Raw genomic sequence first — 14,622 nt, 5'->3', positions numbered from 1 at the left:
TTCTAACCGACTAGGATCTTGCTTGATCTCCAAGTCTGCCTTGATTCCTTGCGTGAGACTCTGAGCAGATCGGCTGGGTCGTGCGTCGTCTTCTAGTGGGCCAGACCCCCTAGTCTGAGTCGGCCCAATCCTAGCCGCAAGGGTATAGGGGTTAATACCCCCACACATAGGATCGACCACCCTTGTGCTGAAGCTAGGTGGATCTACTCCCTCGAGTAGACCCTTTCAGCTTGCTGCGTGTGTCCTCAGCATGGAATGAAATTCTGTGTCGACACACGTCTTCTAGCATGCCCAATGGGACACCACAATCGTCATGGCAGTTTACAACAATGATGACATCCTTATGGTACATTATGAAGACCTACCTGACGAAGATAGGTATACCATCAACAAACCTATGGAAGAATTTCAGAAGAAGTGTTTGTTGTCCTACACCAAAACACATGATAGCATAGTTATTCAGAAATTTCCACTACCAAGAGTTCTACTACACGGACAGACAGATACAGTTGAAGCTGAAGACAGGCGTTTCTTTGCAGAAGCCATAGACAAATCTGTTCGTGATGCCCTATCAAGCCGCAATGAAGCTTTCATTTACGCATTTCACAACGCCATGAAATAGGTGATTCATGGAATTCCAGTTAGTCAGATTGGATCGACTTGTTACAATATTCTAGATTCATTGACCCAAGGGACTAATTAAGTCAGCACTAGCCATCAAGAAGCAGCACCAGCTAGTAATGGTGAAGTCCAGTCACTTCAAGGTTCATCTGAACAAACTCCAGGTACTGCTACAAATTAGATACAGTATAATCCTAGACCATCAGTACAGCGTGTGCAGCAGCCAGCAGGGCAAAGTCAAAACCAGATGATCAATTTTGGCACATCAGGCCACATACCATTGTCGACTCAGAAGATAGCACCATCCGTTTAGAGGATCCATAGAGATATAGATCCTTATGTCTATAATCAAAGACTTCAAGTAGCAAGCCAGCAAAGGACCCAACAGATTGAGATTCCACAAGGCTATCATTATGGCATAGATTATAACACCCTCCACATGATACCAAATCTAGGATATCAAGGCACACGGGATTTCAATCCACAGATGGGTCAGCAAGTACCGAGAAATCAGAATTCGCAAGCTGACGAGTTGCTGCTCAAGATAACCGAGATGATGAAGAATCAATTCGGTCTAAAGCCAAAAGGAATGACTTTTTCGTACAAACGCCCATATCCAGAATGGTATGATTTGGTCGCCCTCCCTACGAATTACAGGCTCCCAGAATTCGCCAAGTTCACTAGTCAAGACGGTACAAGCACAATAGAACATGTCAGTAGGTATCTTACACAATTGGGCAAAGCATCAGTTGAGGATGCCCATCAAGTTTGTTTCTTCTCCTTGTCCCTGTTAGGGCCAGCCTTCACTTGGTTCTTGTCACTACCAGTCAACTCCATTGCCAATTGGGCTGACCTGGAGAAGAAGTTTCATACATATTTTTACACTAGGACTGGAGAGAAGAAAATAACCGATTTGACAACCATAAGACAGAGGACTAATGAATCAGGCACTGAGTTTCTTCAGAGATTCCGAGAGACTAAGAATCTATGTTTCTCGTTGAGCTTGGCCGATGATCAGTTAGCTACTTTAGCCATCCAAGGAATGCTGCCGATGTGGAAAGAGAAACTGCTGGGATAGGAATTTGACAACTTGGGTCAATTGGCTCAATGAGTGGCAGCACTTAATAGCCAATTCCAGAGCATATGCAGAGATACCCGATTCTAGAAGAGTACTTCAGTGGTCGAAGCTTACGATCCATATTCAGTCGATGACGGCTATGAAGATGAAGAAGAAGAGGTTGCTGTAGCTGAATGGAATTGGGGTAAGAAGACAGTGATGGTGCTAAATCCTTAGGGAAGAGCAGTTGAGGAGAGTTATGACTTTGATGTTACCAAATTAGACAAGCTCTTCGATTTCTTGCTTGAGAAGGGGCAAATCAAGTTGCCTGATGGTCATGTCATGTTGCCCCTGATCAGTTGAAGAACAAGAAGTTCTACAAATTCCATAACGCTACTTCTCATTCCACGAATGAATGCAAAATCTTCAGGCAGCATATACAGAGAGCTATTCGGCAAGGGAGGCTCAAATTCGATACACCTTGGAAGATAAAAGTCGATGATAATCCTTTCCCAAGAGATCAGAACATGGTTGATGCTGGGCTGTTCAAAGGAAAAACCAAGGTCCTAACATCGACCAAATCGAGAGAAGCTAGAACAGTCGATCCCAAAATACAAATATCGGCTGATGAGTACAGAGAGATTAGAAGACGCCGTGTCGAACAAAAGAGCCGATACGAGCAGGGGAAGATGTCGAAAGCAAAGACATTAAAGCCGCGGGTCACATCTCAGATTCTATTGAATAAATGGCAGCAGCAGAAGGAAAAGGATTATCAGTGTTGGTTAAAAGATCAAGCACGCCAGCATCAATTAGAAGAAGAGAAGTATGAAAGGGAATAAGCTGAATTACATTAGAATTGTCCCTTCATTAGACATTGCTAGAATGAAGGTTTGAAGTTGCCTACTAGACACGACTATTCAGAATGTAGCAATCAATATCAGGAGTATAGGCAATCTCGAACCAACCGCCGGTCTATCCATGCTCAAGATGCATATCATTATAACAACATGGATTGGTGCTTAAAAAACAAAAGTGTTCATGATCGGTTGGGGAAAAGAGTCATTAGATAGAACTGGGCTGATCATGAAGAGGAAGGCACTGAAAGAATATGCACGTGGCAGGAAGGCCAGTAGTGCCCAGGAGATTTGATGAGAAGCCAAAAGAGGAGGGTGTAGCGCCTAAGGAACAGAGAGATGGAACAGGCTCAGGCACCCGGTAAAACTCAAGTATGGCATACCAAGCAGACAGCTGATAAGAGGCAACCATCGGCTAATATCCAAATGGCTTTTCTGTTACCATCAGAATTCAGAGCTCCGGTAGATCAGGGAGTTTATTTAGACTTTGACAAGTCAGAGTATGAAGAGATGGTTGCCAAGTTAACGGTTGTGTAGTAAGCAATATTTGATAAGCCAGTCAAGCATCGGCACTTAAAGGCTTTATACATGAAAGGTTTTGTTGATGGGAAGCCAATGAACAAGATGTTGGTGGATGGAGGTGCTCCTGTCAATCTTATGCCATACACCACTTTTTGTAAGCTTGGCAAGGGACCAAAAGATTTGCTTGAGACCGACATGATGCTTAGAGACTTTGGAGGAAATACATCCAAGACCTAGGGGGCAATAAAAATCGAACTGACAATCAGGAGTAAAACTCTGCTCACCACATTCTTTGTTATTGATGGGAAAGGATCATATAGTTTACTCCTCAGTCGTGATTGGATTCATGTGAATTGCTGCATACCGTCGACCATGCATCAGTGTTTGATTCAATGGCATGGAGATGATGTTGAACTGGTTCATGCTGATGAGCCTATAAGCATCGCAACAGCCGATCCAGTCTTTTGGGAACTAGGAGATGTCGAATGTTTCTCTGGCAAGACATGGGAAGGAGGCTTCATTAAAATCAGCAATGAAAGCCAACAGCTGATGCAAGCAATCGGCTCTAAGAGTTTGTTTTAGTAGAAAAGTCACAGCTTCACGTCGGCCGTTGGATCAAAGGAAAATAAGTATTAAGTCTTGGAGATGGGTTTAGGCCGACGTATGTGAAGGCTAAGTTAAAGTGTAAGTGCGATTCAGAGTTAATGGATTTCTTAAGAGAAGTTATGTTTCACTTAATAGGACGCTTGACCTGGGTTGATTACTTGTCTGACCTTTTATATTAAAAGTTCTACGGAACATTATCCTAGCCTCTGATCAACACTTGGTAGCCGATTCATTCTCAGCTCTAATAGCCGGTACCAGGAGGGTATCGCCTCTAGTTCAAAAAGTAAACATCTTCAAAGATAATGAAAGCCGATACGATATGTATCGCCTATAGAGCAAAAAACACACAGATTCACATTCATACACAAAGGCATTGCATTGAAACACAATCATAAAGGAATAGGAGTCTTCATTCATTGGTTTATCCCAAATGCAAACTAATCGAAGACCTTGTTCACCATATCCTGAGCGGGTGTAATGTCCACGATGGCCTCTGCCGTTGTGGTGAAATCTTCTATCAGATCTTCATGTCCCTTAGGGCCACCGTCGGTCAGGAAGCCAACCTCCATGGTATGGAGATCATGTTCGGTTTGGACCTGCGCCATAATTAGCGCCACCGCTGCACCATGATGAACGCCATGGAGAGCAATCTCTTGGATGCAGGCCGGAATGTTGTGGAGACGAACATTAATGGGGAGGCCCTTGCATTGATGGTGTCCGTGGCCGCATTCACCATCGATTGAAGAGATTCTAGTTGCACCATTTGAGCTGGTAATTGCAGAAGAGTATCAAGGCAAAGGCAATGAAAACCAGGATGGAAACATTCATGAAGCTCATCTTACCTGCTACCGTGGCGTCAGACTCAGCCAGCCGCGCTTGAACGACTTTGGTCTCCTCCTTCACCGCATTAAGGGTAGCCTGGAAGACTCCCAAACAAATCTCTAGCTGACCATTGTTCAAAATCACCTTGGAATAGTGGTCCTCAGCCGCCCTCCATTCTCAGAGGAAGCGCTGGGCATCATCACCGTCATATGAGTTGGAAGAACCCGATGATGAAGCTGGCGTAGAAGATGCAGCGTCAGTAGGATTGTCAGTCCTAGAAAAGGAGTGAAGACTATCATTCACAATGAGCTTATAAGCAAGTCAAAGCAGACTATCATCATGAACAAGGGCTGCCAATCTTACCTTATGCGTTGGGGACGCTGGTTCATCGGCATGTCTTCTACTGGGATTTCCTCTGCCACGCGCTTGCTTTGATTACCTTCGCCGGTCATGAGGAATGAGTGAATCTGTATAAAAAAGGAGTGGAACCGCTGCAAGGTTTTGGCAGATGGAAGAAAGCAAAGGAATGGTTATAGATAGAGAGGCATTTGAAGTCGAAGCCCTCGATTGGTATTTGAAGACATGAAGCAAAGAGGCGGATGCCTCGGGGCACCCCTGGCATTGACAAATCCGACCGCAAGGTCCACGGCTGATCGAAGGCTCTTTAGTTGGGCAGATAGATCTAAAAGGTTCAAAGGGGAGGTGATCAGAGTCTTGGAGACAAAATTGAAAAGAAGTAGAGGTTACGACAGGTATCTCACCCACAATTCTAGCCTCGGCCTTGACCAACCTATCCTCCACCAAATTGATCACAGGAGGTGACCGGCATCAAACCATGGCCAGGGCCGATTCTACGAGGGATAGACACTCAGCGAGACTCTGGCCATGTTGATCAATGGAAGCAAGTAGATCATCATTATCAATCCGCCTCATCTGATGGCAAGAGGGCTAGCGGCAAGCCATCGATGAGGAAGGCCCTGAAGGCTGAACGGAGTCGGCCCTGTTCCCCAAGGCAGCTGAGGCATCATAGGATACACCTTTCTGATGATGAAGGCACTGACGCGATGATGCAGATCTGATGAAGACCTTCTCAGGGGACCTCTTGTTGTTCTCCATGATCTCTGACCTATGGAAAAGCAGGAACTATGCTAAGGGTGCAGAGGGTTTGAGGCAAAGTGAGTTATACTTGGATCCACTACCAAGGCCCGTTTATATAGCCCAGGAAGGCAAGAAGATAGATTTCGCCAAGAGATATGAAATTGAAATCAGAAATGGAAGTGGATCGACACTCTAGGAATTTAGGGGACGGATAATGGAAGGATAACAAATTCAAACATAGCATTTTCCAAAATTACGAAGCATCAAATACTCCGGGTATAAATATCAAACCCCGGCTATTGTAAGGAAGAATAATCAATCAATCAAATACAAGTCAATTTACTTTTTTCGGCTCCGGCCACCCCTTAGGAGTAGGAGTAGAGTAGATCTCGGCGAGTTCTTCAGTGAGTATGGCTACATCAATCTGGTCGACCTCCACTGCTTGTCTATAAGTACCGTCATGGTTTATACCTCTATTCGTATGGCTGCATTGATCCGGTCGACCCCCACTATGACTCTGGTATAGGCTAGTTATCGACTCTTGCCTAGTTCAAGTATGGCCTATGTGATTCAGCCTCACACCCCATTGCTTGAATTAGATCGAGGTCAAGTTATCGGCTCTACCTTTGAATGGCAGTCTTTGGTAGATTCATTAAGTTACCGATATTGCTTATTATTTTCATTATTTATCTAATTACAGCAATATCACTCTGCCCGATTGAGATTAATCTGGATCGGCCTTATATCTTATTTAACCCATCATTTGTTAATCTAAAACTGATCTAATCTACATCTTAAATGATGAGTTATGTTTTTATCAGCTGTTTTATATCAATCTTAATGATGCATAGTGTGCGGTTAATGCATGTTCGATCTTGAGTAGATCTATTGGTTAGTGAGAACAGTTCCATGGCCCATTATCATGGCCTGTGGGATTCTACCTCTCACCCCACTGTTAGCACCGTGGAGTGGGGATTATTAGTTGATAGATCCGTTCCTGAGAAGGCATGACCTTAACTGTGCGCTATGCCTGAATCGGCTGTTTAGCCGATATCGAGCGCTCTCACGAATAGATCACATTACGAGACAGTTGAAGTAGAGATAAGTTGAAAGATATGTTAGCCCTATGATCTTGTTATTGTATTACGGCCTGCATGATTCTGCCTCATGCCCCATTGGTCATAGCGATAGATGAGATCTAACATGTTCATTAGATTTATCTTTATTAGATGGTTGAGTGGTGCTGAATTGTTTCTTTACATAAACAGGAGTTCGGTTACTTATAATCATTGGCTTAGTATAAACCGACCATCATCGATATCTTATTGCCATTGATTAATGTTTGCTTAAATGATATTTATTCTGAATGATAACTGATTCTTCTTACACAACCCCATAAGCTTTAACTGATTTATTCTTACGAATATGCTGTAATCGACTATTTAGTCGATCTCCTCTCATATCGGCTCTCAGAGCCGCATATTCGGGACTATTTGGCAACACCGACATGTTCCGCCCTTAATTACTGATAAACTTTCTCTCCTTGTCAATTGCAGGGTTAAATTGACTGGCATGTCTTGGGAGGATTGCGCAGGATCGACCACCCTTGCGCTGAAGCTAGGCGGATCTGCTCCCCCGAGCGGACCCTTCCGACTTGCTGCGTGTGTCCTCGGCACGGGATGAAGTTCTGTGTCGACAGTTCTATTTTATTATGGCAAACATTGTCACACTTGTAGGCAGAGATGGTGTTTTTATTATGATGTGGTCATGTTTATTTTAGCAGTATTTTGGTCGTTGTGTTATTACTTTTGTTGTGACATGTTTGAAGTTAATGAAGGTTTGAGTTCTTATATGTGATGAAATCTCTACCCATGGCGCAATTATTTTGTAACAACAATTAAATATCTAGTTACAAAAAGAAAAAAACGTTGGCCAAAATGTCCTATGCAACCATTGTTTGGTGTTGCAATATATATTATTGCCACAAATTTTATGTGTTGCTATAGGACATCTCTACCACCAACAATGATTTGTTGCATTTTCCATTTATTACCACCAACAATGATTTGTTACGTTTCCCATTTGTTACCACCAATAATGATTCATTGTGTTTCCCATTTATTACAACCAACAATAATTCGTTGCATTACCATTTATTGCAACTAGCAAATGAACGTGGCCAAAGAAATTATTGCAAGCACGCAATGTGCGTGGCAATTATGACTAGCCACCAAATTTGTTATGTTGCAAGATTTCATTGATGCAATGGAGTACACTGCATGATAGTATGGCCATATTCCCATGTAACAATGGAGTGACAATAAAGCGATTTTGCAACAAGTTCATTTGTGGCAATACTATCATCTTGCATCCACGTGTTTTGTTGCAACAGTAACTCACGCAACCATTCTGTTGGTCACAATGGCTCTGTTCGCTGGTCTGAATCTTGGCTAAAACTAGCTGAAAAATATTGTTCTGGCTGAATTGTTGTGAGAGAAAAACACTATTCTACCTGAAAAAACAAGCCGAACAAACCAAATATGGGGTAAGCCGAATGGGGCCAATATCCGTGCTTGCAACCATATCGTGGTTGCATTAGTTTTTTATGTGCATTGCAAAAACATCATATTGCAACACCACATTCAAAAGGATGCAAGAACCTATTGCACCGTTCCAAATGCAACCATTTGTCAATGATCATACATAGATGCAATTTATCTGTATTGCAACCAAAATTGCCATATTGCAACCCAATATAGGCGTCATGACAGGGCTAGATCCTAGTAGTGCTTACTGCCATCCAGAGTGCGCACTTTTACAGAATGGGGCCCGGCCTAAGTTGAGCTACTCGGCTTCGCAGTTGGAACGAGTTATCCGATTAGCTAAGTGAGAGGCATGCGTTCAATCTTGGCAGAAGTGCCAACAATGATACGGTCCTTAATCGACATAGACGGAATAAAATATGCACACAAGACCTCCATTTCCTGCTACCTCTCAATCACCAGATCTCGTCCGGTCTCTGTTTATTCATCATCACATGGTTATTTTCCATGATAGCAAATATGACCAACCATGCTTTGATATCTACCTATATCTCACAGGTGATAGAAAATCACCCGACTTCTACCGGTCTAAGCATTGCTAAGCATATATTCGATCCTGGACCTACAAAGGGTTCAAGGTATATTTCTGGACAAGGAAATTATATACATCAAGTGGTTCCAATTAACTCTTATAACCTAAAGCATCAAACATAAAGGACTCAAGTGATATTTGTAAAATCATAGGAGGCTTAGAATGCTCTGGGGCTTGTCTGGGATCCAACACTAGGTCAGTGTTTGCTAGATGACACTCGCTTGGCGAGCATCTCCCATCTCGACACTTGCTTAGTCCTTCCATCTTCTGGATGGATTCACCAAACTCCATCTTCGGGTTTGGCTCCAACATCATGTCCTTCACATGGTGCATCTAGTGTGCCTAGATGAGATAAAAAATGTAGATTTATGAATGCATGGAAAACAACTCATGATGCACTGCAACAGGCATACAAAGGCAAGGACAAGGTAACATCATATTGACTTAAACACTAGAGAGCAAGCCATTTAACTAATTATTGCACAGGCTTATCATAGTAAGGTAGCAAGAAAATAACACCAAGCATTCACCAATAAGGCACTCAAATTAATATACTTTAAGAAATCATCTAGCACAAGCTAATCCTAGTAATCATACAATCAAGATTAAGCATAAGCAATCAACTTCAAGTATATGCACAAAATCTGGACAACAACATAGCAGTCATTCAATTTAACCATAACTAGAGTTATAAGCCTCCAAAAAGAGTGATCCTAGACTTTCTAGAAATCTAATGAAATTATCTAAAACTTTGTTATTAATACCAAAAGTTGATTCAACAAATATCTAGGTCAAAATCCATCATGAAGCAGAGCTTATACAACTAAGGATAGAAAACTAATAGTAACTTCAGAAATGCATATCTCAAGTTATATGCATCCAACAAGCATGATCCTTAACTTTATAGAAATCTTATTAAATTATATATAACTTTCTTATTATAATCTTAATATGATTCTATAGCTAACAAGGTTAAACAATACCAAGAAGGCATCTCTATCTAGATTTGGACAGAACCTGCCATTCCGCTTTGAATAACTATAACTGAAGTTCTAAACCACCAAAAGCAGTAATCTTAGACATTTTGGAAATCTTAAAAAAAAGCACTACAACTCTCCTATTATCACCAATACATTATTCCATGTTTAAATAAGTCAAACAATACAATCATTTAGATCTGTTTAGAGCACATGTAAAAGCTGATAACAAACTTATAAAGTCTATAACTCCTAAACTAGTAGGCCTAAAATCATGAAATTTTAGGAAAAGAAATATAAGGAAATTATCTACAACTTTTGTACTCACCATATTTATAGAAAACATCATTTGATCCATAAAGTTATTATCACAACGAAAAATGCACATGCAGCCATTTTAGAATATAACAATTTGATGTTTTGCTTATTTTGCTAACAAAGGGCATGCACACATGAGTCATTCAAGAACTTCAACCACCACTAACATACTTAACAATACTTTATTGAACACCAATCACTCAAAGCATCACTAAATACAATTACAAGCTTTATCTACAATTATGCTTTTATTAATCATTTCTCCTAATAAACATATATATATATATGAGAACAACTAGTTTGGGGCTGAGACTTTTATGAGTGGTATATGTTATCAAGACATGGCTACTGTACAAATTTCACATGCTCAGGTTTTATAATTTAATTACTATGAAAAAGACAAATTGCTATTGCAAGAAAACATGTAAAAGCAAGATAAATCTAAAAATCATCATTTTCTATAAATATATAGCCATCTTATGGTTTCTCATGTCTCAATATCACCATTCAAGGGCAAGGGAACCACATTTCATATTTTTCATATATAAATTATTTATAAACCATTTAAAACCATTTATCAAGCATTAATCAAGTTAAATTCATAACTCAGCCATAAATGTACCAACAATTATGAAATTTTAACCAGAGGTCACATATGCTATAAGTATACTAGCACAAAAATTTTAGGTCATTTGGAGCAGTACAATAGTATATATGACGATAGCAAGCAAAGTAAGCTAGAATTAACCATTCATCATGATTAAATCAAAACATCATAAAAATAGTGATCAAACAATATGTTAAATATTTTTCTTAGCTAGAACATGCCAAAACAAGACTCCCAAAACTAGAATCACATTTTTAGGACATTCCTACCTCGAGATATGCATCTGACAAACTTAAAAGGATTTCTAAAGCACTTTATAAGAAAAAATAAAAACAACAGAAACTTTCTACTAACACATATCATATTATGACTCTACTGGGTATATCTACTCACAAGGATCCCAAAAAGTCTTCATTTGCTATTTTACGATTTTTCTAAGATTTATTATGATTTTCCAAAGTTTTAGCCAGAAAAGAAAAATAAATTTGCACCGAGACCCCTAAACTTCGACAAAAATAAATTCCAGTGAAAAGGTCCATATAGGCACTATTCAACTAAGTCACAGCTTTGTAGTTAGGCCCTTCCCTTTTCTCTAAATGCTGCGCGAGGCCCTTCACGCGAGTTGGAGCAGAGGATGCGAGAGAGCTCACCATTTAAAGCCAAAGGAGGCCATGCTGTCGGTCGAGGAGTAGCGGTGGAGCATTAGGGGACCGGCGCGCACCCATGGGTGGACTTGTCCTGGCCTGAGGTGGCTCTAGGTGGCGCAGCCATGGTAGCAGGTGGCGACGATGACCGACGCTCTATCGGTAGCAAGCTACAGGTGGTTGCATGAACAGGAAGGTGGCACGGAGGAGGCAGCGCGGAGCGAGGATGTTGAGGGTGAGACCGACTGGGATGGAGGAGGCTCATGGACAAGTGAGGATGGTGGCCATGGAGCTCGGTCGGCAGCCATGGCGGCGTCCGCGCTCTGCGTGCGCGTAGCACTGAGGGTGAGGGAGAGCGAAGGCGAGTGCTAGGGAAGTAGAGAGCGAGTGAGGGAGGCAGCAGCACTGACAGAGACAGGAGCGCATGGCATCCATGCAAGGTGGCCACATTGACATTGCCTTGAGCACGTGGCGTGCGGTGAAGTGGGCAAGGTGGGAGCCAAATTGGGCCAACTACGGGCTAATTTGGACCTTGGACCCAAAAGCAAAGTTGAAGCCCACCTGATGCTCTACAAAACTCATTAAGGATGCCTAGCCATTAGAGTTCTCCATTAGTAGCTAATTAAGCCCCAAGTTGATAGTGTCAGCGACTAAACAAGGGTTAAGCTTCGCTCTGCTTGTGCTCCAATTACTTGGTCCAAACATGGTCAAACTGATACCGACCTTTTGTATGTCCTTCTCCAAGATGTAAACTCTAACTTTTTATATTTGGCTCAACTTGAGTTGTTTAACAAAAATCTAAGAACACAAAATGCCAACCATCATCAACATTGTAAATCTCAGACCTAGCCAAAATTTTGAGGTCTAGTTTTGAGGCCTCAGTTTGACTAAGTTAGGGACCAAAACTAGCTCTTGACCCTTAAACAAAGTTTGTTGTACACCTCTTGATCTGCAACTTTGCTTAAAGGATCATGGACTGGTTCAGCTTGGTTAGGAAGATACAAGCCTCCAAATTAGGGTATACAAAACTAAAAACTGAGATTCAGTTAACTCCTAGAAATAGTTAGTCTTTGCTGATTTTGAAACTAACTTCAAAGATCCAAATAAACTCCAAACTTGATGAGACTTGCTTCATTGTTTCTAGCACAAAGTGTACTTCAACTCATATTAAGGAATCCAGTTGAGTTACCATATGAATTTGGAAGATAAAAATGTCACAACATGTCAACTCGCTGTTGTTGATTAGGGACATATTTCTGAGAGGCCAAAACAGCACTGCATTCAAACTTGAAGCCACTGTTGGAGCTACTTAGGAGTTGAATTAGGGCTTGGTCTAAAAATAAAGTTTGTTCTACTCCACTCAAAATCCAACTTTTATTTAAGGTCCAACTCCATGAAAGCATTCCAAATAGTTGGTCAATACAGGTCAAAACCATACCATGAAAAAGACAATTTTTGCCATTCCCACACTTAGAAGCATTTTCTTGATATTTGCTCAACATGAACCCTTCATGACTTTTGTTCATGAGTTGAATTAGAGTTGTTTGAGCATGGTTGCAAGGTTTGGTCGACATCCCATGCTTCCATTCACTTAATACAACAATTTAAGCAAGGTTATAACTTATCATTTTATGTGACTTCTTGACTCCAAACTTCATGAAGCTTTTCCAATAGTTAATGTAGATGGAAATAGATGTGAGGCACATGAAAAGGGGCACCTTACACATTACTCAAGCATACCTCTAAAAAGGGTCAACATAGAAGCAAGGTGTGTTGTCCAAGTTTAAGTTGGGGCTCATTCTTATAGAGTTGATCCCAACACCTTTGTCACCACTTACAAGTTTGAACTAGAGCTCTTGATTACCACTAAACTTGTTATGTTGGAGCTCAACCCCACTGCTTAACTAGTGACAAACACCTAGGGTGTTACATAGCGCTTCCAGCGGCTATGCTGAGAGGACTTTGATGCGATGAAATAATGCTTTAGCTTCCTTGATGCCATGACCACTATGTATGCTATTTTCTCTAGTTTGGAGTAGTTGAGATTTGCTCCTAATAGAGCTTCTGATACAAAGTATACTAGGAACTGCTTCATCTTGTTTTCATGCTCCTTCTCTTCGACTAGGACCATGCTAATAGTTGTGGATGACACTTCTAGATATAACAGCAAGGATGACGATGGCGAAGGCTTGGACAATTTTGTTAACTTAGTCAAATAGGTTTTCAACTCGTCAAAAGCTTGCTGCTGTTCTGGCCCCCATTCAAAATGATCTGAGCTTCAGATGGTTCTAAAAAAAGGTAAGCCCTTTTTGGCTGATCTTTCAATGAACCTTTTTAGTGCTGCTAGTCTGCCAGTGAGCTTCTGCACCTGCTTTCTGCTTATAGGTGGCTTCATGTTGACTATCGCTGCTATCTTCTTGGGATTTTCCTCGATGCCTCTCGCTGATACTAAGCAACCGAGCAATTTGCCTTTCTTGATGCCGAATATACATTTGTCCGGATTTAACTTGAGGCCGCTCTTTCTTAGGTTCTTGAATGTTTATTAGAGGTCCTGAATTTGGGTTTCTTTCTTGTCGCTCTTGACCACAATGTCATCCACGTATGCTACAAGATTTTTGCCTTTCTGTTTGTCAAAAACTCAATCTGTCATTCTGGAGAAAGTGGGGCCTACATTTTGGAGTCCCTCAGGCATCCATCGGCAATAGTAGGTTCCTCCCAAAGTGATGAAGCTTGTTTTCTCTTTGTCATCGGGGTTTAACCAAATTTGATGATACCCCAAGAAGCAATCTAGCAAACTCATCACCTCGCATCCAGCCGTGATGTCGACTAGCTTGTCGATTCTTGGGAGCGGATATGGATCTTTTGGACAACACTTGTTCAAATCAGTGAAGTCAACACACTTTCGCCATTTCCCATTCTTCTTTTTAACCATTACAACATTGGTAGCCATTCCAGATATTGTATTGATCTGATGATGTCGACATCTAGTAATCTCTATACTTCTACTTTCACCGCTTCTGTTCTTTCTGCGAACATCTTCCTTAGTTTTTGCTTTCTCAGTTTTGCCCCTTTTCTTATGTTTAGGTTGTGCTAGGCGAGATCACGACTAACGTCTTGTACATCTTTTGTGGACCAGGCAAATACGTCCTGGCTCTCATGGAGAAAAGCCATCAGACTATCTTTCTCATTTTCTGAGAGGTCGAAACCTATGTGTACGCATTTTTCTAGCACTAGTTTTGATAACGAGGCTTTTTGAGTGTCTTCGATAGCTTCTTCCCTTGGCTCGACTGCCTTTTCACTGATTGTTTCTTCGCTGGGTGGTTTCTTTGCTACTTCATTTATGAGACTATATCTTGGAATT

Source organism: Miscanthus floridulus, chromosome 17 (assembly GCF_019320115.1).
Source record: "Miscanthus floridulus cultivar M001 chromosome 17, ASM1932011v1, whole genome shotgun sequence".
Classification (NCBI taxonomy): Eukaryota; Viridiplantae; Streptophyta; class Magnoliopsida; order Poales; family Poaceae; genus Miscanthus; species Miscanthus floridulus.
This window is presented reverse-complemented; position numbering follows the sequence as displayed.